A 27,073-nucleotide genomic window follows, 5' to 3' on the forward strand; every position below is an offset into this window, starting at 1 on the left:
TACAACAGAATTGGATTAGGAAAAACTAGCTTAACTCACTATTTTTCCTTGTGTATTTTAACCTAAGTTCAGGTTGCAAGAACATAAGTTATTTATACTTTAACTCCATTTATCTGCTAGACCAGTCAGTGACTCTGGAGATATTTCTTTTGAAAGAAAGACTCAAGTGATGTTTAATTTTTAAACATGTCTCATGTTCTGGCAGCCTGCTCTTCAGGTGTAGAAACCACTGTCAGTACTGTGCTTTTTTTAGTTCTTTATATAGATGGGCTCTGTATCCTGCTACTATGATATTGATACTAATTGCCTTTGTCCTTTAATGATATTTATATATCACAAATTGGTATTGGGGGTTTAAGAGTCAGAGCTCTGGTGTTTTGGATCTGCTTATGTATCTCTGCTTGGCTTTGGAAATCTTATTTTACATCTTTGATTAGCAATTTCCTTATCCATAAAATGGGAATACCTATATAGTGTACTTATCAGAGTTAAATCGGCTAGGCATGGTGATTTGAGAGGTCAAGGTGGGAGGATCTCTTGAGGCAGGAGTTTGAGAGCAGCCTGGACAACATAGTGAGACTTTGTCTTGACCAAAAAAAGAAATTAGCTGGATGTAGTGATGAAAACCTGTAGTCCTGGCGACTCGAGAGGCTGAGGTGGGAGGATTGCTTGAACCCAGGAGTTTGAGGCTGCAGTGAGCTTCTGTCACATCACTGTACTCCAGCCTGGGTAACATAGTGAGACCTTGTCTCTGAAATAATAATAATAATAATAAAAACAAGATTAAATTGTTTATTCTATGATTAGAATACAACATATATATGTATTTTATATATAGATTTTATTGCATTTTATGTTTTGGGGTACATGTGAAGAACATGCAGGATTGCTGCATAGGTATATACATGGCAATGTGGTTTGCTGCCTTCCTCCCCATCAACTATATCTGGCATTTCTCCCCATGTTATACCTCCCCAACTCCCCACCCCCTGCTTTCCCTCCGCTAGTTCCCCTCCGCAGACCCTAGTGTGTGATGCTCCCATCCCTGTGTCCATGTGTTCTCATTGTTCAACACCCACCTATGAGTGAGAACATGTGGTGTTTGATTTTCTGTTCTTGAACACAACATATTTTATAGCTGATGATTGCCTCTTGTGGTAGTGGTGGTGGTAGCAATCGTTTTTCTTTGTAATTTGTTTATTGTTCTTGTTATTGTTTTCATCATTATACCATAATTTAAAATATAGAGAAAAGTACATCAGTAAATATACAGATTTACTATTTGTAAGATTACATTTCTAAGGCTTTTTTTTGTTGTTGTTTTAAGTGTCTATAAGGCCAGGTGTGATGGCTCATGCCTATAATTCCAGTGCCTTGGGAAGCCGAGGCAGGCAGATCAGTTGAGCCCAGGAGTTCAAGACCAGCCTAAGCAACATAATAAAGCCCTGTCTCGACAAAAGATACCAAAATTAGTGGGGTGTTGTGGCTTGTGCCTGTAGTCCCAGCTACTCAGGAGGCTGAGGTGGGAGGATTGCTTGAACCCAGGAGGCAGAGGCTGCAGTGAGCCGAGATAGCGCCACTGCAGGTCAGGCAACATTTTAGGCACTAGAGATGGTGCATGAAGACAGTCTATCACTGTGTCCTATGGAGCAGCACTGGACGTACATAACAGAAACCATAAATATATGTAATAGGAGGTGAAATGTGATGTGGAAAAAAATAACAAAGTGGGTGAGTGGATATGGTGTTCATGTTTTGTGTAGAGTAGCCAGTGAAGATTACCTTGTTAGGGAATTGTAAATCTAACAATTAGGAATTCATTTAATATAAGAGATATGACATCAGTTAGAACTGTCTTAGGAAACCTTGGCATGATAGGTCATATTAATTCTTGAATTTGAGATAATAAACATAGTTTTAAGAAACGAATAAACTGTTTCGAACTTTGTTATAGTGGATCTATTTCAGTTTGCATTCACTCATTTTAAACTTTAATCCTCTAATCATTTTGGACTAAGGTTGAAATTTGTTTACCAGAATTAGGTAATTAAATTATCAGGATTGAAATAGATTAGTTAGCTAAAGTGTGATTACAGCACTGACTCATTTAATTTGTGTGTGGAGGATCATGGCTTTTCCTAGGAAGGTTCTGAATAATTTGGCAGATGGTTGCCATTATAGAAAGTTCAAGCTGACCAGTCATTTATTTTTGCTCTGGAAGTAGAATCACATTTTATTAACTCTAGGGTACAGACTTTGTCATGCTACTTTATTTACATTAATGACTGGTGAAAAAGTTATCTGAAAAGAACAGAATCAAAATTCAAAGATAGATTGTTCTAGAAAGGATATGAAAAGAATAGAGGATAAAAAAGACATACTTTTGTTATGGTTTAAGGCTTAGAATTTGCTTCAAAGTTCTCTTTTGTGGGTAAGCATTAATATTATTTTTTGGAAAATAGTACTGATGTCTATAGTGTATGATTTGAAAATACTTAACCCTCAAAGTATTAACCCTTAAAGTGGGCTTAACGTAGATAAGGTTGGTTTTTAGAATTAAAAAAGAAAATGCCACCAATCAAACTAGGTTATTTCTAAGACCTTAGTAAGTTTGAATTTAGGTAGAACAAGAATAAAACGGAATTTGTGCAATTAGGAAGGATTATTATAATTTTATTAAGCAAGTGTCGTATTTAGAAGCAGAAAATACCAGATTTACATTTTTTCAACTTCCAGGGCATGAAAATGTGATCCAGGTTTGTCCAGTACACTCTGGTGGGCACTTCCACTTGGGGTTTTTTGAGAAAGATTTCCCTCCCTCATGAAAGGATCTGGAGCTGGAGAGCCACTTTGTTCTTTTCCACCAGAAAAGAACTATGTTTTGAGAACATATTAGTCATATATTTAGATTTATATATTTAGTCAACCCTCTGTATCCGTGTGTTTTGCATCCATGAATTCAGCTAACCACAGGTTGAAAGTATTTGGAAAAACAATTGTGTCTGTACTGAACATGCACAACTGTTTTTTTTTCTTATTTTCTAAACAATATAATGACTATTTACATAGCATTTACATTGTAGTAGGTATCATAAGTCATCTGGGGATGATTTAAAGTATATGGGAGGATGTGAATGTTATGTGCAAATACCGTTGCACATATGCCATTTTATATCAGAGACAAGAGCATCTCTGGATTCTGATGCCTGTGGGAGGTCCTGGAACTGATCCTCCACGGATACTGAGGGATGACTATATTTTCTCCAGATGGAAAATCTGTGATTGAGTTGTTAGTTTTAGCATTGATTTGTTAATATTGTAATATTAGTAGGACATTGTAATAGATTTCACTGTCAGTTTTTCTTGCTTTGAGCTACAGTTTCCATTGTTAATTTTGGAAAACACTGTCAGGTACAAGTAAATTAGGTTCTTTTTATTTTTTCTCACTTTTTATTTGTTGTTACTTAAAGGAGGTTTATATTGTATCCACTAGAAACTTAGAAGAACCAAAATTTCACACATTCTTGTTAACATTAGGCATGATTTTTTTTTTTTTGCTTCTATTTCAGATTGGGAATTTGATAAGAACACCCCTATAATAAAAAAGCTTAGTAAAATGTTGTGATTGGCATTCAATATATCTAATAAACACAATGCCCTTGCTTATGATGCTTTGCCCGCTTGTTTCCAGGTCTTACTTGCTGACTGGCAGAAAATTTCAGAGCCTCAGCACAATGAACCGATTTCTTGTTAAAAGTATTTTCTAATAATCTAGCTGGCACTTTAGTTTTCACTTATCCCTGTATAGGATAGGTTTTATGTTTGCACAATTAAAATGATCTTCTAAGAGCTAAAATTTATCCAGATTCCTTATGAGTTTCTGACAGCACTGGTGATGTGTCATGTTCTCTAGTATTACTGTATTGTGTTTTTGTTTAGGTAGGAGATGATAATAAGGAAACTGATCATCTTTTCTTTTTTTATAGGAATACATTATATTAGGTTCACATTATAATTATATAATTTTGGTCTTTTAAAAATCTTGTAGGTAGTTAAGACAGCTTTTCTTTTATTGTAGCATTTTTTTAAAAGCCTTTATCAGATATAGAAAAACTGCTATTTACTAGTTTAATTTTTATTAGAGCCTGAGTTGGTTAATGATGTTTATACCGCTTGTTGGCGTTAGAGGTCATTCAAGGTTGTTTTCATCTTGTCACTGAGATGTTTCTTGGCCTAAGACATTTTGCTATGCTTGTACTTACTTTTTAGATTTTTATGAACATAATTAAACTTATGTCAGATAACCATGAATGTATTGATAATTTTGAAAGTGCCGCAAGAGGCACATGACATCCATATATACAAATATAAAGGACCTTTTAAAAGAAGGAGAACCTCTGAAGGAAAAAGTGAAAATTTAAGAAAATAAATGCTACATATGTGCAGTGTCTCTCAGTCAACAAAGGGGCTATGTAATTGATGAAATGAGGAAAAAGTATCCAGGAGCAATAGCTCTTGATCTTGATATTCAGTAGAATCATCTGGGGAACTTAAAGTATTTCAGTGTCCAGGCTTTACCATTTAACACTTCCATAAAACAGTTCCTGTGGATGGGACCCAGGCGTCAATATTGAGTAAAGCCCTCCTGGTGATTCTAGGGTGCAGCCGAGAATGAGAACTATTGGGCTGTAGAAGATGAGCCTTATCACCAGATGTCTCTTAATATAACATTAATTTAACAAGAGACCAGGAATTGATAGCATTTAAAGGCTAAGCATGGACCATTTACTAATAAAACTATTATCTAGTCACTGTGGCTTCAAGGATAGTTTGCCATATGCATAACATCTAAATGAGTATTCAAGTAGCATACTTACTGGTAGCTGCTAAGAAGTTCCTATGACATTTGGTCCTAGTAAAAATAATTAAAGGGGAAGGTTAACTATTGTAACAGAAAAGAACCTGTTCTATTTTGGAGAAAGGTGCCCAGTAGAATGGGTATCCATAAGGAGAAGAGTATGCCTGATTTTAAAACTTCAGTGAACTCATTCACCTTCCTAGTTGGTGGCATTAAACTTAAAACACCTAAGCTATTTTGTACTTAAGCGATATCCTTTGATTTCTTAGTTATTCCTTAAGGGCATAAATTCTATACATACTTAAAAAAATCCTTAATAGACTAATCAATTACTTTGATGCTCAAAAGGCATTTGTTCCCAATTTAATGGTTTCCCGACTTATTGCCATTTCCTAACCAGCTCAGTGTAGTGGTTTCCCCCACAACCCTCAAGACAATAAATATGGTTGGTATAGCCTCTTACTATCAATGTGATACAAAAATTTTTCAAATGCTTTTATTATCAGAAGGCCTTCCAGAGTAGATTAAGTAAATTAAGGATCTGTCCTTAGGATTTGTTGAGGTGTGGAAACCAAATAGTCCAACAGTAAATTTAATCTTAGGTTTTGACTATTCCTTGTATATTACTGTTATGGTGGATTTTATTTATGAATGTTTTTTCATTGGGAAACAGCTTTGTACTGCCTTGATGAGTTTAAAAATTTTTCTGCATTTTTGTTAAGGATGACTTTGTTATACTCTCTTATTTAGTAGATATACTTAGTGGTAGTTGAGTTGTTTTTTTTTATTTACTTTAGGTCTGGAAGCTATAGCATCTCTGTATTTTGCACATGAGGGACTGGTCTGAGGGAGTGTGTGACATTCCCACATTAATGCTTCAGCTAGGACTAGAAACTAGGGTTTTTGACTTAAAAAAAAAAAAAAACTTTGTGAAATAAAAATAGTTATAGAAAACATCAAAAAACAAATGTGTACCTTAATGAATTATCATAAAGAGAACAAACACCACACAGATAAATAAATAGAACCTTGCCAGTCATCCTGGAAAGCCCTCTATCTGCCCTGTCCCACCCAAAACCCTCTCAAGTTTTTAATATATTTTAGCCTAAAAGTAATCACCATCTTGAATTTATGGGAATCACTTCCTTGAGTTTCTTTATAGTTTTATCACTTAAAAGTGCATCCTTGGATTACAGTATATTCTATCTATCTTTCTCTCTCTCTCTCTCTCTCTCTGTCACTCTCACTCACTCAAAAGTGTATCCTCAGACTATAGTCTGTCCATCCATCCATCTAGCCAGCCATCCAGCTATCCATCCATCCATCCATCCATTGATAGGGTCTTGCTCTGTCACCCAGGCTAGAGTGCAGTAGTGATCATAGTTCACTGTAATATTGAACTCCTGGGCTCAAGTGATCCTCCTGTCTCAGCCTTCCAGAGTGCTGGTATTATAGACATGCACCACTGTGCTTGGCCTTTTTTTATTTAAAAAGTTTTTTGAAAGAAAGTCCCTGGGTCTGTTCTGTCCAAACATTATTGAAGCAAGTGATAGATCCATGGGGTTACCAGATGTGCTGCTGTTGCTTGTATTTTAAAATTTGGAATATCTTTATGTTTTGTTTAATCTTCAGTTATTTTATCCAGGACATTCTGAATTTCACTGATTTGTATATATGTGGTAAAGTTAACATGTTTTCCTACCTCTGTATTTCCTGCACAGAGACAGCTAGATCTAGAGACATGATCAGACTCAGGTATCATCTGTTTACCAAGATCATAGGAAGTATTATATTCTTTCATTAATAGGCTTGCAATTAGAATTCTATAATTTCATTTTCATTAATTGGAGTACTTTTACAAAGAGACATCGCTCATATACTGTTTGGTTAGCTAGTGATATAGGAAATTTAGGATAAATGCTTGATTCTTTTCCTTTATTTACCAGCTTTCAATATATTGATGTTATTCTCTGTCATTCTCTGAAGATGACCAATCATTTTTAATATCATTAAAAATTTATGCATTACAATTATTTTTAGTGAAAATCAAAGTGTCCCATCTTTGGCCATTGGGACCTGTCTAGTTGGCTTCTACTCGTTTTGGTCTGATGATCAAGCTGCTGCTCTAGTATATTTATCCTGCTAGACCTGATATCAATTGACTCTTTAGTGTGGGGAATGATATTTCAAAGTTTACAGTGTGAGAGCCAAGGATACTTACTGTTCTTTTGATTTAATTGCTGTTTTTAGTGGAGAGATAGAAAAATAAAAAAGCATGTGTGTATGTGTATTTAAAAAGTTTTTATTTTGCATACGTTCTGTCTCCAACTGCTAATTTTGTCATACTGTATCTACATTGACCAAGGATATAGCCATAACATTTCACATTGTTCCTTTTAGTCTTCATTTAGTTTTTTTTTTTTTTTTTTTTTGTTTGTTTTAATTGTACTTCAGGTTCTGTGGTACCTGTGCAGATCATGTAGGGTTGTTGCATAGGTACTTACATGGCAAGGTGGTTTGCTGCCTTCATGCCCCCATCACCTATATTTGGCATTTCTCCCTAACCTCCCACCTCCAGTTGTCCCCCACTTAGTCCCCCCCAACAGACCCCATTGTGTGATGCTCCCCTCTCTGTGTCCATGTGTTCTCATTGTTCAACACTTGCCTATGAGTGAGAACATACAGTGTTTGCTTTTCTGCTCTTGTGTCAGTTTTCTGAGAATGATGGTTTCCAGATTCATCCATGTCCCTACAAAGGACATGAACTCATCATTTTTTATGGCTGCATAGTATTCTGTGGTGTATATGTGCCACATTATCCTTGTCCAGTCTATTATTGATGGGCATTTGGGTTGGTTCCAGGTCTTTGCTATTGTAAGCAGTGCCGCAATGAACATATGTGTGCATGTGTCTTTGTAATAGAACGATTTATAATCCTTTGGATATATACCCAGTAATGGGATTGCTGGATCAAATGGAATTTCTATTTCTAAATCCTTGAGAAATTGCCACACTGTCTAACACAATGGTTGAACTAATTTACTCTCCCATCAACAGTGTAAAAAGTGTTCCTATTCCTCCACATCCTCTCCAGTATCTGTTGTCTCCAGATTTTTTGATGATCGCCATTCTAACTGGCATGAGATGGTATCTCATTGTGGTTTTGATTTGCATTTCTCTAATGACCAGTGATGATGAGCATGTTTTCATATGTTTGTTGGCCTCATGTCTTCTTTTGTAAACTGTCTGTTCATATCCTTTGCCCACTTTTGTTTGGGTTTTTTTTTCTTGTAAATCTGTTTTAGTTCTTTGTAGATTCTGGATATTAGCCCTTTGCCAGATGAGTAGATTGCAAAAATTTTTTCCCATCTGTTGGTTGCCGGTTCACTCTAAAGATTGCTTCTTTTGCCGTACAGAAGCTCTGGAGTTTAATTAGATCCCATTTGTCTATTTTGGCCTTTGTTTCCATTGCTTTTGGTGTTTGAGTCAAGAAGTCCTTGCCTATACCTATGTCCTGAATGGTTTTGCCTAGACTTTCTTCTAGGGTTTTTATGGTATTAGGTCTTATGTTTAAATCTTTAATCCATCTGGAGTTAATTTTAGTGTAAGGTGTCAGGAAGGAGTGCAGTTTCTGTTTTCTGCACATAGTTTTAACCTCATGTAGTAACTATATTTGAATGTTCACCACCACCTTATGTTGATATTTCTGCAGACATTTTGTTTGTCTGAAGTTTGTTCTTTAGTAGGACTCATGGAAACAATATTTCCTGGTTTTGCATATTGATAATAGTATGTGCCCTTTATTGTTGGGTCAGTTTTGTTGGATATAAAATCCTTGGTTCACATGTTTTTTTTACTTAGGACATTGAATAATACTATCTATTTTTTTCTAGCATAAAGCTTAACTGCATTATTGCCAAAAGGTCAGCTGATAACTAACTTTTAGTTATAAGTTATTGTCTGTCTTTATCTGGGATGTCTGAGTTAGGATTATCAAGTATGCAGTATGCTCTTTTGTTGTGTTTCTCTTTTTTTCTTATTTTTTTCTTTCATGGATGTGTTCTAGTTTTTTGCTTTGGTTTTCATTTTCATGCATTCTGGTATCTGTATGTTGGATTTTTGTCTATTTTTAATATGCCATCTTCTCCCAAATGCCTTTTATCTTATTTATTTCTTTTTAAGTTTAAAAATTATTTATTTTATGTCTGCATCTCTTATGACATTATGCTTATTCTTGTGTTCCTTGTTAGTTTTTATCTCTGAAATGATTTTTTATTTCTGTTTTTTTCTTGAATTCCCTCACTGCATTTTTGAGTGTGTCTTAGTCTACTTTAAATATTTTTTCTTGTCTCATATATTCTCTTAATGTCTGTTAGCTCACTTTGAAACTGTAAGTTACAATTTGATTTATGGGTTTTTCTTTGAGGTGTCTTTCGTCTTTTATAGGAATTTTCTGCTCAATTTTGATTTCACTTTCAGGACTTTCTCCTCAAGGTAGGGTTCTGTTCTGGAGGAGCTCTGGCTACTGATGGGACATGGAGTGCTCCAGTTCCTTTGGATCTTTTCTGGGCCTCTTGTAGTCACCCATACTCCTTCCAGTTTGAGCTGCTGCTTTCAGATTGGCCTACTGAGCTGTCCAGTGGAAATCTCTGGGCCATTTTGGAGTTATCGTGTTTTCATGTTCATTGGCTACCCTGTTGCTTCCCTTTGGTTCTCCCCATACGGATGTTGCTACTGTGCGATCTTGTGGTGGTGGTTTGTCTTCAACTTCCTGTAGTTTGAGGATTGTTGAAGAGATACTCTGTCATCCAATTTTGTTGAGTGTTTGATTTTGCTATTTAGTTTGACTTTTTTTTTTTTTTTTTTTTTTTTTTTTTTTTTTTGTTTTTTGTTTTTTTTTTTTTTTTTTTGTGGGAGATCAGGGAGTTTTTAAAACTGTGTTGCTGCCTCTATCTGCCTAGATCCTCTAGTCTTCCTATTTTGAATCTTGTATTATTATTATTTTAATTCTATGCCAATTTATGTCTTGGGTTAAAAAACAATTCAGGGCTATTAGCACCCCCCTGCCCTAACTATTAGAGTGGAAAATAATGACATTTTTCTCTCTAACTTTTAGCTGTTAGCTCTTGGGTTTGGTGTTATTTCATCCATAAACTTTCATTAAACCTCTTAATGGTCCATGACCTACAAATAGTTTTAAGCTTAATTTCTATGCTATGCTTATGCAGTGTTATTATTTCCTTATGTAGGTTCAGTAAGTTATGCAAGATGCATCCCTTTCTGAATCCCATTGATAGTTGGGAAATTCAGGCTGCCCTTCAGTACTATACCCCACCCCTGGAAAAATAGGTCTCATCTGCTTGTGTATGTCTATAAATTAGTGAGTGTGTTAAAGCTATCACAGCATGAAATCACTTCAAGCGCTGTGAAAGACTATCTTAAAGAATTTAAATTGATTGCAGATGTTAGTGCAATTAAGCAGGCCTGATGAGCTCAGAATCATGTTTCTCAGATTTGAATATGAATGCATTTTAAAAAATTATAGTGATGTACTCCATGTAAATGGAGTTCATAGGCATCTAAGAGTTTTTATCACCTTCTGTTTTAAAATGGCTTAGCAATGTGAAAAGTGCTGTGTGATCCCCTTGTGCAGATACTTGTATTACTTTGGATACATGTGTATTATTTGTCTTAAGTATATAGTTCCATGCCATCCTTAACCAACTAAAATTGACACTGAATGATTATTTCCTTTGTTAATTCATCTACTGATTATCTACCTTTTGTGCCTATAATTCATTTAAAAATTATCCTATAGACAGAAAGTGTAATGTTATTTCATTCAACTTTTAAGAAAAGAAAAATGAGTATGACAAAGAAGTCACATGAGTTAGCTTAGATTATAGAAGCATAGGATCTTTTTTTTACCCTTGAGGCCAGATCTCTTGACTATTTGAACTCTACCTACTTAATTTGCTTTTGTTTTATTTGAGCTGAAATGTAAAACTTTTCTAGTTATTATTTTCAGATATAATATACTGGTTTCAAATTAGAAAGTGAATTCTGAAACCAAACTATAACAAGATTGAGTGTATGGTATGTTCATTTTTACTTTATTTCAAATTGATCTGTGCAGATTAAGTAATTAAACTCATCAATTTCTATAACACATTGTAAAATGTTATGGACATTAGGGCTTTATTATATATATAGTAGTAAAATAAAGTGGAAAAATGGTGAGTAATTGTATTTTGCTACTGTTTTTAAATACTAAAAATCACTGAAATATTGTTTGAAGGGTAACGACGTTAATGATTTTTAAATAGGAACAAAGAATACAAAATGTTTTTTCTAGACGGTAAAAATTAAAGTTGTGTTCTGCAATATTTATAATAACTTATTTAACTCCTAAGACTATACTTTGTTTCTTGGAGTTAAGAACCTAGCTTTGTTGTTTCTAACTTTGTGATTTCAGAAAATCATTATTATTCTCTAACTCAGTTTACTAAATTATAAAATTTAGGGGCTTTTGTATGGGTAAGTATGGACTAGGGGCTATGTTTAAAATCTTAACAGTTCAGTCTTCTAATCCAAGTTCAAGTAAAGTGTAAAATGAGCCTGAGTAAAGAAATTTTTAAATCTTAAATCTAATTCATATGTGGAATAAAAAGTCGAATAAAAAGTTAACAAAACTAAGTATAAGAAGAAATAACACATGTAGTATTTTTCCTGCACATGAAATATGCAAGTATGTATTTACAGCCAATCTTTAGAAATTGAGTCAAACTCTTTTCTTTGAGTAGGAGTGGCTCTTGTTTTTTTCGTACATAAGACGTGCCCATAAGATATCATCTGTGATCACCATTTATGTATGTTTTGAGTAGACCAATAATTTATACTTGTAAAGTAATCTAAGTTTAGACTTAGAGGAGATGTATATGGTTTTACAATGGGATTTTTTTTGTTGTTGTTATCTTAAACCTTTACCTAATATTTAAGTTTTTTTAAGCAACTTATGCTAATCTTGTCTTTCTCAAGCCCTAATAATGCTCTTTCCTTTGATTCTTGTATAGTTACATTAATGAAGACAGATATTATAACAGTTCATAAACAGGCGTACAAAACATCAACTCTTGATATTCACATAATTCACTTTATGGAAGTAGATGTGTAGCCTTCAGTATGCTTTGAGCATCTCTTACTTAATATGTGTTATAGAATAATGGAAAGCCTAATATAGAACATCTATCTCTAGAACCGTAACTAAATCCATGCTTTATTTTTTCTGGTGAACTTTGTTTTCTACTCTTTCCCCAATGGGGTCATAGCAATATATTTTTCTAAAGCTTGTTTTATTTTTCCCCCAATTAACTTTTCTGATCTCTTTCTGTCAGAAATGACCGAATGAATTCAAACTGACTCAAAAGCAGAGCATATTGGCTTGTGCATCTGAGAAGCCTAGTATTGGCTTCAGGCAGGCATAGATCTGGGTTCGCAAATGACCTAAGGATAGGTTCTTTTTGTATCTCTTACCCCTACTTTTCTAATCTTGGCTTCTAGGTTCTTTTTATATGTAGAAGATTAGTAGAACCTCCTGATTTAACACCTGTATTTTAGGTCTAGTAGTCTTCAGAAACTTTAGGTCACTTACCCCATTGATTTTTAAAAAGTTGATTATATGTTACTTAGCTAATATATATTTTATATGAATATGTCTATATCTCCTATTCGTTACATTCATTTTATATGTAATAGAGTTTTAATTCAAATATATATGAATTGAAAATATAAATAAAATATTACTATTTCATTTGAAAATTTTGCCTCTTAAATGAAATCAGTTTGGTTTCTCTTTAATTTTTATCATATTTTAGGTATGTTGGATTCATGACATAATTCCATTTATTAGTTTTCTTCTAAAAATTATACCCATTTTCACTCCTGAATTTTAACTTTAAATTATCCATTCTATTCTGTCCCATATAACTGAACTTAACGTATTCACTCAGGGATATTCTGGGATCAAGTGCAAACATGTAGTAACCATTACACTTCTCCAAAGTTCATGCTGACCTCCACCTTGCCCACTTCAACTCTTATTTTGTACTTGCCTTTCCTGTACTAGTTCTGCCCTTCTTACACCACAAACCAGCTCCTGTTCTCCTTTTAGCCATTTTTAATTACTCAGTTGTAATTTGCTGTTTTGACTTGAGCATTGCCACCCTTTTTGCCTGTTGAGTTAGTACTTGAGGGCACTGAATGAGATATACAATGCTTTGGTTCTCCCTTTTTATGTTGCACTTGGAGGAAAAGACATGCACTGAGATCATGTGTCATTCAGGCAAAATAAATCCTTAAAAGAATATTGCTTTTGAGAATTCTTCATTATCCACATCAATGGGGATCTTGGAGGCCCATAAACGTGATTGATCAACATACAAAGACTCAGTTTGTGTTCCATGAGCAGGCATACAATCTATTTTAATGGAGACTGATGTATAAAAAATATCACTTTAGTAATTTACAATCAGAAATACTATTCTTAAGAAGACTCTTGAGTTTCTTCTCTCCTTATAATGCTAGTCTACACAGGAAGCCAAATGATAGAGAGTTGCTTACTTGGTTTGTTGGATGATTCGCTATGGAGATAATAGGGCATATATTTAGACTAATAGACGTCCTACAACTGTGCACGTACCCAGCATCATGTGCATTCCTTTAATGTGATAAACTAGAAGCTCCATGAAGGCAGAGAATTCTTGCTGCAGCAAAAACTGTATATTTGTGTTTATGTGTCTGGGTACTCCCTGGGGAGTCGCAATGTGATTTTGCAGGACTTGAGGCCTATGGACATGTTTGCAGGTACTGTGCAGACTGCCTCCTCCTGTAACACATGCTCACTCCTCTTAGAGTACTCTGAAATTGATAAGGTCATGCTTTCTTATGGCAACTTAATTTATTTTATTTTGAGGTCATAAATTTATTTTAGTCTGATATTGGTGCACATGTGTACAATCTCCTGAGTCATTTTGCTGGGAGGCTTACATTATCTCAAATTTTTATTTTCCTTAATCTGAAGTCAACTATAATTTAAGATTTGGGAGTGTCTTATAGTTGGCTAAATGTATCTCTCCTAAAGTATACTTCTTGTCTGGTTATCTTTTAGAGAAGAGTTAGATGAGAACTAGTGTTCTCATTTTAATTTTGCACTATTTAGATTTTATAGCTCACGATCTTTACACCTTTCCTTCTGTTATTTTTTGAGGAGTTTTTAGGACACAAAGGTTGTTTCAGTAATCAAAATAAAGTGATTAGAAATTCTAAGATCAACTTGTTTAGTAATCAAGTAACATTCCAAGTATCATTCATTTATTCATATGCTCGAATTTAAAATTATTAAAATTAAAGATACAACTTAAAAGAATAGAGTGTCTGTTAATGAAGCAGTCTTTAACTAGGGTGAAATAATTTATTACTATTTTATTGCTTTGTTTTGTCTACTTATGTGAAAAAGATATATGATTTATGTACACTTTTCACATTAACAGTGCTATAGAAGTAATGCTTTTCTTTTGATGTATATGATCAGAATTCAGATATCATTTTAATGCCCAATAAATATGTAAAAAGGTAAATGAGTGAATAAAATCTCTCTAAATAATTACTTTTATATAATGCTTATATAATAGCAAAATCCATGTTAAGAATGTGACCAATGGGTAATGTGCTAAATAAAGGTATTTAAAATATAACAATTAAAAAAATCTTCTTTTCTTCTTTCAAAAGTGATGCATTGTTATAGAAAATTTAGAATATCTAAGACATTATGAGGAAAGAATAAAAATCCTACCAAAGATGGGGCATTTACCTATAATATTAAGGTTGTTTTGATTTTTGAAAAGCCTATATAGGAATATTTTAACAATAAAACCAAGATTTCTATTACAAAAAAATTAAATATGACTTTTCCTGTTATGTCAGAGTTTTGACGGAAGCCCAGAGGCTGAGGCTATCAGGTGCTGAAACAACACAGCCATGAAAAGAGACTGTGAAGCCTATTGTGCTACCATTAGCCTGTCATCTACTTGAAACTATACAAGATAAGGTTCACAATAATTTAAGAAATGAAAGATTGACAGAGGGGCTTTCTTCTGAGAGAGAGGTGTCAGAGTGCTATGATATTATTTCTGACCCCACGTGAGGGACTGGAGCCAAATGAGTGGTGATTTGAGAGAAACACTGAGAGGTTGATGTGTATCCCTTCCAGTTTGGAGACAGATTGGAACCTTACTCTATTCATTCTGCTAGGTTTTAAAGGCAAGAGGCTATTTGAGCTGCTTTGGTGGCAGAGCAAAGAAACAAGGTTAGACTTATAGTTGGAACAAGCTGGACTTGTGCCATAACATTGGCCAGATGTGGATCTTTCAGAAAACATTGACTTTGACTTGTCTTAGGAGGAGTTTTTTCCCCAAGGGGCTTCCCTGTATGTGCAGTGAACCCCAATAGGCACAGTTTATGTAGGGTAGACTGCTATTCCTTTAGTAGTATTTCTTTACTGTATTAGTAATCCATATATGAATTCCATGGAAGATGTAGTCAACACTTGCATATCAGCTACATGTAGAGGACTGTGGCACCAGAGTATAACGGTAATGCTTGATTACAGCAGTTGTCTGCATCTGTCTCTCTTTCCTCTTCACTGTCTTCAGCCCCGAAGGTACTGGAGGAAACCTGATGAATTGGCATGGTGGAGTGGAAGAAGAAGAAAATGGTGAAGATCTGTAGCCTTGTTCATCCACTATAGATTTGAGTGAGATTCACACTGAGAAAGGGGAGAAACTTTTTACATAGTTAAGACTGAAGTTTTAATATTTTCTTTGTCTTCAGAAAGAAACTTCATGAGGCTAGATAAGTTATCTGAAAATTAGAATATCATACTGTGATGATATTACCAAAATTAATCTTGGAGAGAGAATGTTATTAAGCAGGTTAAAATCCAGAAGTCATAGGGAAAAAAGATGGTTACATTTGCTAATACAACAAAAAACTTTTGTGTGGATAGTGAAGGATAGAGAGAGAGGGAGTAAGCAAAGTTAGAAGAAATAAAAACTGGAAGAAAATGTTTGCTGTGTATCAATAATGTGTAAAGAACACCTACGAATCATTAAGAAAAAGATGAATAACCCAATAGTAAGAAATTTACTTTACGTGATAGGCAGTTCACCCAAGAAAAATTATGAATGTCATACATCCATATGAAAAGACATTCAATTTCAATATGTAAATTAAAATAGGTATGGAGAGCATTTTTTGTCTGTCGTAACAGAGAAACTAAAGATTTTTGACAGTAAATGTTTGGTGAGGGTATAGAAATATATATCAATGCAAACCATTGCTAGTATAATTTGGCAGTATCTATCAAAATAAAAACTTATATACCCTACTGATGTAACAGTTCCACTATTTTGAACCTATTTTATAAGAATAGCTTGAGCATATAAAGATCTATGTATCAGGATGTTCTTGCAGCACTGTGTGAAATGTCAGGAAATTTAAAACAAAAATATTTATCAATAGAGACATGATTAAGTAATTTATTGTACAGTCATGCAGTTGATGGATAACACAGCTGTTAAAACCAATGAGTTAGATCTGACTTAGAAAGTTACCCAATATTAGAAAAGATATAAAAGCATATGTATAGTATGAACTAGTTTTTGTTAAAGACAGTGTGTGAGTTTATCCTATGAATGAGTTGGTGCTGTGTGTATCTGCCCATGTAAAGGAAAACCCTTGATGGATTCTAACCAAACTTGTAAAAGCATTTGCAGTGATCATCTTCCACTAGGGTTGGAGAAACTGGGGCAAGAACTTTCATTTCCTTGTATACTTAATAAGGAGTAGTGAGATTATGGGTGACTTATTTTTGGTGTTTTTGTGTGTCTCAGGATAGCATTTTTTGGAAAAAAAAAAAAAAAAAAAAAAAGCAGGGGGGTTAATGCAGTACAAAGAGCTAGGGGAATAGGAAGGGCAGCCATCTCGTATTACATCAAACTTCTGGAGTGGTGAGATGTAAACCATAGTGTAAATGATTGCTCCTTGATTGTAGGCTAAAATAATCCAGCCTTTCTTCTGTTAAGTATAAGAAACTTGGAGTAGTTAATGTGAATAAGATAAGATCTCTAGCATTTCAGAGAGCTCACAGTTTAGTGGAGTCAAAATGTATAAGCAGGTAAAAGGAGTACAATGTGATATACGGGCCCTGAGTATGTGTGAAAGTGCTGAATTATTGCCAGAAGCACAGTGTTGAAAACACAGTACTCTGACTTACTGGAGTTAATGGGAGAGACCCTGGACTGTCATCAGCATCTTAGCTGGCAACCTCAACAGTGCAACAAGCAACTCCTACTGTGGCTTCCTTTATCAAGGTTTTCAGTGTTGGTACCAGAAAATACCCCTTAAAAATAATGTTTTCTTAGCAGAAACAAAATCTAATGTTGTTCCTAACCGAGAACACCATTTTTGTGTTGTTTACCAGGTCATTTTACCACAGTGCAGATGGCCTGATAACATGGACCACATTTCAATTAGGAAAAATAAAAACAAATCAGCAGAGCTAATAGTATGCTGTTTGCAAAGCTTTTAAATGTGACTTGGAATAGCACACAGATTCATTTTATATTCTTGTAGTAAATTGGCACTCATTTAATAATCACTTTTATTTACGGAATTTAAAGTTTTGGAAACATCTGTGTAAATCTATGAATAATATAAATGTTCAGTTTGTGATCATTGCCAAATAGTGTTTATTAAGCATTTACCTATGTGTTACAATGCTGGATGCCATAAATATCACCATAAATGAAAAATAGAGTTAGCCTGGTTATTTACCTCATAAAGGAGGTATGTTACTACATTAAAATGTATGAAAAGTATGATTTTATATTTGAAGAATTTATGTATTGTTCGTCTGAGAGTTTATTACATAAACAGAGTTCTTTTAAACAGTTAGAGACTGGATTTGATAATATTATTTTCCATTTTGCAAAGTTCTTTGATTCCTTCATTTACCAGGAAATGCCACTCAATTATAATTCCTGCTTCCAAACCATTCAGTTGAAAACTTATATTTTCATCTTTTTTTTTGAGAGAAAGTCCCACTCTGTTGCCCAGGCTGTAGTGCAGTGGCACCATCTCGGCTCACTGCTGCAACCTCCACCTCCCAGGTGCAAGTGATTCTTCTGCCTCGGCCTCCTGAGTAGCTGGGATTACAGGCACCTGCCACCACCCCGGCTAGTTTTTGTTTTTAGTAGAGATGGGATTTCGCCGTGTTGACCAGTCTGGTGTTGAACTCCTGATCTCAGGTGATCTGACTGGCTTGGCCTTCCAAAGTGCTGGGATTACAGGTGTGAGCCACTGTGCCTGGCTGATATTTTTATCTGAACGCAACTTTTCCAAAGTAATGTATTATCATTGTAGAAAATAGAAAAAAACAAAATGCAATCCATCCATAATTTTTCCAAGAGCAGTAATGGTTGTTAACATTTTTGGTTACTTTATTTTCAGTCCCTGATAATGAGATTGAATACACTAACCTCAAATGGTTGTTGTGAAGAATAAATGAATATTACTTTATGTGTGTTGGCTGGTATATATATTTGGCAAAGCACCTAGCAGTACTAAACATAGGTGCATTCTTTAGTTATCTTTTAAGTGTCAGCCTTATTTTTGATATTATTTCTCTTTTATTTCAATAATGTCCAGATTATGTTTCAACTTTTTATTCTGAGGTTTGTTAGAGACCATTAGTAACTATAACTTACAGTTAGCAGTGTAAGGTACTGTTTGATGGAGATATATTTGTAATCTAGTGTTTCTTGGTACTATCCAATTTCCCACTTCAAGGAAAATTTTAATGTACATATATGTGAAAGTTAAGTCTGATAGAGTACTTCTCTGTAGAGAAGAGCAATGAATACACATTTCCCCCTGAAATTAATAAAATTAGTTATGGTCTGCCATAGATTGGTTTTCTTGTTCATGTGTGTAAAGGGCATGTATAAAAACTTACCAATGAAGTTAACTTGGCAAGAAGAGAGAAAAGATGGAGTGATAGTGAAAGACTCTGTTAAGGGGATAAAGGAGGAGAAACCTATGAAAGGACTGACGAGGTGCTACAAGTATACCCATATCGATAGGTACAGTGGAGAGAGGTAGAGAAGAATGAGATGAGCTAGTCTAGAAAGATCAGCTCAGGTAGGAAAACACAAAGTATCCTGCTTCAGGGGATTGACAGATGCACATTGAGAACAGATGTGTAGATTAGGAGGTTCCTGATCATTTATAAGAGCTACCATGAGAGAAAGCCCATGGGGAAGGTAACCAAATCTGTGGAGCTTTCTGAATTGAGTGTCTAGTGAGGAAGGGTGTCAGCAAATGTACCCCACACTGCTTGTTTGGTGGTTAGCATTGAGGGATGAATTAGTAGCCTGATGGGAAGCAGAATTGAGGGAGGTTTGGGTGAGAGAGAGAGTGGTTGAAAGGTTTGTAGAAAAGGAGTCACTAGGGAGAAAGAGACTGAAGTTAAAAGAGGCAAATAGGTATTGGGATTAGATTGATGGTTTAGGGTTAAAAGTTTAAACATAAGGAATCACACATATTTCTCTGGGCAGAGAGATCAGGTATAGATAGAAGAAAACTTGTTTCCTTGACAAAGAGGAATTTGAGTCAGCTCCTACTGCAGAGCTTCACTATTATCAGTGAAGTAAGAGGCAAAGTTATGTATTCTGAGTAGAACAGATTTCAGGATAGTTTTGAGATGAGCTCCTAGGTTTTGAAGAGGCATTGAAGGAATTGGGGTATGATAAATATGTAAACAAATAATAATGCAGAATAATGGTTCTTAAATTCTGTTCAGTGCAGGCACCTTTCTGAAAACTGGAGTCTTACACAGTCTTCCCTTGCCCCTATATGTGAAAGATAAATGGGGAGCTATTCTCTTTGGAAAAGGATAGTGGGCCTTAGAAGCCATGGTCAACTCTCTTACTGTCAGTTCTGAATTTTAGAGCTTTGAGGAATGCAGTGTAGACTGATACTGTCTGTCCTGATGGGAGAGGAGTACAGTGATCAGAAAAGGAAGATGATGAAAGAGAAACTTTGGGATCAGCTTCTCCTTGGCTACAAATAGATCAGAACAATCTCAATCTGTAAATAACACAATAGTGACTCTGAGATTAAGGCTAGGGAACAAACATGTAAAATGGGAAATATTTTCTGAAATTAAGTATTAACCATTGTATCCATAACTTTTGGGTGAGTGGAAATGAGAATAAAAAGTTTGTGTATTTAAGAAAAAGGAAACTTTGTCAAATGGAAATTCTAAGTGTATTACTGTGGTTCTTAGGAGTAATTTAAATAATAATAATGCCAATTATACATCAATTTCAAAAGCTTCAGCTATTGTGTATCAAGAAATAGTTCAATTCCATTTCTCTCAAACCATGTAATGATATGTTCTTTGTATAAACATGTGGAGACTTAGGAACGCTGACATGGGTAGTGAGAAGGGAAAATATATAATACCAGTTTTCTAGTACTGACATAAAAACTGCAGTGTATTAAACTCAACAATTCAGTTGACTAATACATGGCAGTGGTAGTCAAATTTCTTCGGGTTGTCAGTGACAGAAGCCTAACTTGAGTTAATCTGAGGAAAAAGGGAAATTTTATTGGCTTGGATATCTGGAAGGGAAGGGATAAGGTTTAGGATGACTAGAGTGAAGTCTTATGCCAGGACATTTTCTCTCCTCTTCCCTTGGCTTCTCTCTGAATGTTGATTTCCTTTTTGCAGACTGCAAAGTAGTTTTCTCTAAAAATTGAAAACCTGAAACTAAAATAAAACATAGGCATAATAATCTGTTAAAAAAAAAACAAAAAAACTAAAACTGTTTTATGTCAAATTAAGCACAGGCAAAAGACAAATAATAGATCTGGTAAAAAATATTTCTAATGACTTTGACAAAGAGCTACTACCAATATTCTGCAGTGGGCTTTTAGGACTTGGCTAGAAAAAAAGACCAAAAAAAAAAAAATAATAAAATTCCAACAGAAAAGCCAAATCAAGAATGCAATCCCATTCACATTATCCACAAAAAGAATAAAATACTTAGGAATACAGCTAACTGAGATGTGAAAGATCTCTACAATGAGAATTACAAAACACTACTGAGATAAATTAGAGACAACACAATCAAATGGAAAAATATCCTGTGCTCATGAATAGAAAGAATTGATATTGTTAAAATGGCCATACTGCCCAAAGCAATTTACAGATTCAATGCTATACCTATCAAGCTACCAACAATATTTTTCACAGAATTAGGGAAAAAAAATGTATTCTAAAATTTCTGTGAGCCAAAAAAGAGCTTGAGTAGCCAAGGCAATTTTAAGCAAAAAGAATAAAGCCAGAGGCATTTCACTACCTGACGTCAAACTATACTATAAGGCTACATTAACCAAAACAGCATGGTATTGGTATAAAAACAGACATATAGACCAATGGAACAGGTTAGAGAAATGAGAAAGCCACACACCTGTAATCATCTGGTCTTTGACAAAGTGGTCAATAGTAAGCCAATGGGAAAGGACTCCCTATTCAATTAATGGTGCTAGGATAACTGGCTAGCTGTATGCAGAAGATTGAAACTAACCTCTTCCTTACACCATATACCAACATCAACTCAGGATGGATTGAAGACTTAAATGTAAAACCTAAAACTACAAAAACCCTTAGAAGAAAACGTAGGAGACACCATTTTGGACATAGGACATGGCAAAAATTTTATGAGGAAGACTCCAAAAGCAATTGCAACAAAACCAAAAATTGACAAATGGAACCTAATTAAACTGAAGAGCATCTTCACAGCAAAAGAAACCATCAAGGGAGTAAAGAGACAACCTACATAATCGGAGAAAATATTTGCAAACTATGCATTCAACAAAGGTTTGATATCCCGAATCTAAAAGGAACTTGAATCAACAAGCAAAAAACCACCTCATTAAAAAATGGGCAAAGGACATGAACAGACCTTTTTCAAAAGAAAGCATACAAATAACCAACAAGCATATGAAAAAGTACTCAATGTCTCTACTCATTAGAGAAATACACAGCTAAACCATAATGAGATACCATCTCATACCAGTCAGAATGGCTATTAGTAGAAAGTCAAAAAATATCAGGTGCTGGCGAGGTTGTGAAGAAAAAGAAATGCTTATACACTGTTGGTTAGAGTGTAAATTAGTTCAACCAATGTTGAAAACAGTATGGCATTTCCTTAAAGACCTAAAAACAACCACCATTTAGTCCAGCAATCCCATTACTGGGTATACACCCAAAGAAATATGAATCGTTCTCCCGTAAAGACACATGCATGCACATGTTCATTGCAGCACTTTTCACAATAGCAAAGACATGGAATCAACCTAAATACCCATCCACGGTGGACTGCATAAGGAAAATATGGTATGTATACATCATGGAATACTACACAGGCACAAAAAAGATGAAATCATGATTTTTGTAGCAATGTGGATGGAGCTAGAGGCCATTATCCTAAGCAGATTGATGCAGAAACAGAAAACTAAATAATGCTTTTATAAGTGGGAGCTAAACATTTAGTACACATGAACATGAGGAAGGGAACAATAGACACTGGAGCTTACTTGAGGGTGGAGGGTAGGAGGAGGGTGAGGATTGAGACTATCAGGTACTGTGCTTATTGCCTGGGTGGCAAAATAATCTGTATGCCAAACCCCATGATACATGGTTTATCCATGTAACAAACCTGCACAAGTACCTTTTGAACCTAAAATCAATGTTGGAACTAAAAAAAAAAAAAAATGGGCTAAGGATTTGAAAAGTCAATTCAGAAAGAACAAATTCAAATAAGTAAATATGTAAAGACTTACAGTATGGATATCCAAATTAAAGTCACCTTATACCTACCAAGTAGTTTTTTAGTGGAGAAAAAATACCTTGATACATGGCTGGTGGACCAGTGATATAATATAGCATTTTTGATAAAGCTGGCTGAAATGTCTATGAAAAAAGAAAATATACATGCTCTTTGACACAAGAGTTCACTCCCGGAACTCTGTGATATAGAAATAAAAGCACTAATAGATGAAGACATATGCACAAAAATGTGTTTTCTGCAGTATTATTTACTGCTATAAAACAGTTGCAAACAAAAGGAGATGGTGAAGTGAATTACCAGTATTTATGTTATGGAGTAGTATGCCCATCTTAAAAAGAACGAATTTGAATAATAACAGATAACTTGAGGAACTTTCATGAGGTGAAAATTGAGAAAAGCTAATTTGTAGAAAATTATTAAGATGATGTGCGCATGCACACACCTATATAGGATTTTATCTGTAGGGAATAAAAGGCAGAAGAATATATATACCAGGCTTTTAACATGGAGTACTTTATAATGGGAAGGAGATAGAGAAACTAGGCAAAAAATTGTGCTGTTGTGGATTTATGGAAAAAAAAAAAGTCAGATATATATACACTCAAGAGCTTAAAAACTAGAAAATCATATTAATAGGGTAATATAGATTTGGTTACTTTTAGGAATTATGACGAACGGATTTCAGAATGCCATATTTAAATTACAGTTTTCAAACTAAAGAAGTTGAGAAACATTAATTTCTGGGCATAGTTTGAAGATGGTAGATAGACTTATTGTGAAGGAAATTAGCTTAAGGTAATGGCACATCTAAATCCAGTTGCATCTCCTCATCCTAGCAATGGGCCACCTGTCTATATGTACATATCCATGGCTGCATCTGGCATTTAATACATGTTGGTTGGATAAAGAGATATTTTTATGCCTATTTATCTAATATGTATACATATCAGGCCTGTATATATTTGGCTTAATAAATGTTGGTTGAGTAAATAAATGCATTGGAAGATGTAAATAGAGTGACATTCAGTAAGAAAATAATTTTCTTCTTTTTTTTTTTTGAGATAGGATCTCACACTGTTGCCCAGGCTGTAGTGCAGTGGCAGATCATGGCTTACTGCAGTCTCAATTCCTCGTGCTCAGGCAATCCTCTCACCTTAGCTTCCAGAGTAGCTGGGACTACAGGCATACACCAATACAACATTAGGCCTGCCTCATGTTTTATTTTTATTTTTTGAAGAGACGAGTCTCACTGTATTGCTTAGACTGGTCTTGAACTCCTGGACTCAAGTGATCCTCTGACCTCAGCCTCCCAAAGTACTGGGATTATAGGCATGAGCCATCTCACCCAGCCATGAAAATAATTTTTTAAAAATGGAATTTAGAATATCAATTACATACCTTAATAAAAATGTATAGTTCCTTTTAGGAAAGATCTGTAATTCATTGTCACTTTGAACATTTTGCTTAACTTGATGATATTGAGATAGGTATGAAATCAGATTGATAATCGTGCAATCTAAAATGAATGTAAGCTGTTGCCAATTTAAGATGGAAAAAATAAATATCAGTTTGTTTTAGATTTTTAAGCAGTTTCAAATTCATATGGCATTGTGCCATTTCTGATCTTCATGAGAACTCTAATTTCATTGAGGGCAGGGATTGTGTAATTTTTATTTCCTCAGTCTGGAATGTAGCATATGAACTATAAGTTATTGATGAATAAGAGTGATTTATAACTGCAGCATATCTCAAACACAAATTAGTCTAGCACAATATATCCTTCAGTGGTGTTCTAGATTCACTTTCTCTTTTGCATTCAGTGACATTGCACTGGTTGCTTGTAATCAGCCATCTGGGAGTATTTACATCACATAGATTGGCAAACAATATTAAACTGTTTTTCCGTTACTGAGAAATGGTTGTTAAACATTTACCAACACCACCACTGTATTTAAGTATGAATCATGACCTGTGATATAGTGACTATAAAAATTAATTCATGAAGGTGAATGTTACATTCTGTAATTTGTGATTTGTCTTCGTGACTATAAAAATTAATTCATGAAGGTGAATGTTACATTCTGTAATTTGTGATTTGCCTTCATCAGAAATTAGATAGAACATTTACAACATATAGGATGTTTTTCTCACTTAACAATTATTTTATTGATTATTATTAAAAATTAATCCATTGATCCAAGTGTCAATTACTCCATTTCCACTATTAGATTGGAGTGTGGTAGTATTTCAAGGATAGCTCATTTACTTTTATGTTTAGTGAATGGCTATTGCTTATGATACATGTTATTGAGTGCAAATGACACTAAAAAATTGTATTTCTGTGAAAGTCATACTATATTCTTGAATTTTCTTAGCCTGTTTCTAAAGAAATGATTTATTAAAAATGACATTTTATTTTGAAATATATGATTTGTAGGAAATGTGTAGGTTTCTGCAGATCATCATGAATATTAATCATTCTGAAATATTTCATCCCAAACAATGATTAAATAATGGCTCTACAGCACCACTGTACTTTCTCCTTGGTTTTCCATTCAAAATTAGAAAGATATTTAATTATCTACTCTCCCCAAACATTTTTCTGTTGCCCAAAGCTGTGATTGGTGTACTTTTCTCTCCTGTTAGTAGTTACTTTAGTAGTTAATGACAGGACTTGGAAGATAGCATATTTGTGAACTATTCTGGGAATTTCTGAAAAATTTTTAAAGATCAACTCCAGAAATAAAAATTTGTTGATGAGTTGACATGGGTTAGGTCTCCAAGTCATGACGTTTAGTTTGAAATACTGTAAAAGCAGTGTATCTCTTAGGCTAGTAGAATTGTTTCACCTGTCTCTTCCTTGTTCATTCATTCATTTTTCTGTTGACAATTATTGCTGTGTGTCAGGCACTGTTACTAGGCAGTAGGCATATTATGATAAAGTTGACAATGTCCCTACAGTAATTAGCTTACATTTTAATAGGGAAGTCAAACAATCAGTAAATATGTAACATAAGATCAGATCAGGGGACAGAAAAAATTGTAATAGTTGTATTGTAATAGTTGTATTTTTACTATTATTAATATAGGTATGTCTTGTTTTATTTTGCTTTGCTTTATTGGTCTTCACAGATGCTACTTTAAAAAAAAAAACAAAAACAAAGGTCTATGGAAACCCTGCATTGAGCAAATCTATTGATACCATTTTTCCAACAGCATATGTTCACTTCATATTTCTATGTCACATTTTGGTAATTCTTGCAATATTTCAAACTTTTCCAGTATTTGTTTGTATATCTGTTATGGTGATCTGGGATCAGTGGTCTTTGATGTTACTTTTGTAATTGTTTTAAGATGCCACAAACCACACCCATGTTAGAAAGTGAGCTTCATGAATGTGTGTGTTGTGACTGCTCCATCGACCAGCTATTTTCTGTTTCCCTCTCCTTGGGCCTCCCTATTCCCTGAGGCACAGCAATGTTAAAATTAAGGCAGCTAATAACCCTACAATGACTTCTAAGTGTTCAAGGGAAAGGAATAATCCCAAGTCTCTCATTTTAAATCAAAAGCTAAAAATGATTAAGTTTAGTGAAGAAGGTGTGTCAACACATTGAGATAGGCCAAAAGCTAATCCTCTTGTGCGAAGCAGCCCCGTTGTGAATGCAAAGGAAAAATTCTTAAGGGAATTAAAAGTGCTACTCCAGTGAACACGCGAATGATAAGAAAGCAAAACAATCTTACAGTTGATATAGAGAAAGTTTGAGTGATTCAGAGAGAAGATCAAACTAGCTATAACATTATCTTAATCCAGTCCATTCCATAGCAAGGCCCTAACTCTCTTAAGTTCTGTGAAGGCAGAGAGAGGTGAGGAAGCTGCAGAAGAAAAGTTGGAACATAGCAGAGGTTGGTTCCTGAGACTTAAGAAAAGAAACTGTCTTCATAGCATAAAACTGCAAGGCTGAAGCAAGCAGCAAATGCTGGTGTAGCAACAGCAGCAAGTTATTCAGAAGGTGTGGCTATGTTAAACATTAGATTTTGATGAGGGTGGCTACATTAAACAACAGATTTTCGATTTAGATGAAACAGCTTTATATTTGAAAAACATGTCATGTAGGACTTTCACAGCTACAGGTAAGTCAATGTCTGGCTTTAATGCTTCAAAGGACAGGCTGACTCCTTGCTGGGGCTAATGCAGCTGATAACTTGAAGTTGAAGCCAGTGCTCAATTACCATTCTAAAA

General features: G+C 34.5%; 1 protein-coding gene across 2 annotated transcripts in view; it reads left to right on the top strand.

Annotated features, from left to right (window-relative positions):
• DIAPH3 (diaphanous related formin 3) overlaps positions 1-27,073 on the top strand; it is a 503,028-nt gene that overhangs the window by 78,195 nt on the left and 397,760 nt on the right. The gene's annotated exons all lie outside the window — the stretch shown is intronic.

The sequence above is a fragment of the Cebus imitator genome, unplaced genomic scaffold (genome assembly GCF_001604975.1).
Source record: "Cebus imitator isolate Cc_AM_T3 unplaced genomic scaffold, Cebus_imitator-1.0 Scaffold114, whole genome shotgun sequence".
Taxonomy (NCBI): domain Eukaryota; kingdom Metazoa; phylum Chordata; class Mammalia; order Primates; family Cebidae; genus Cebus; species Cebus imitator.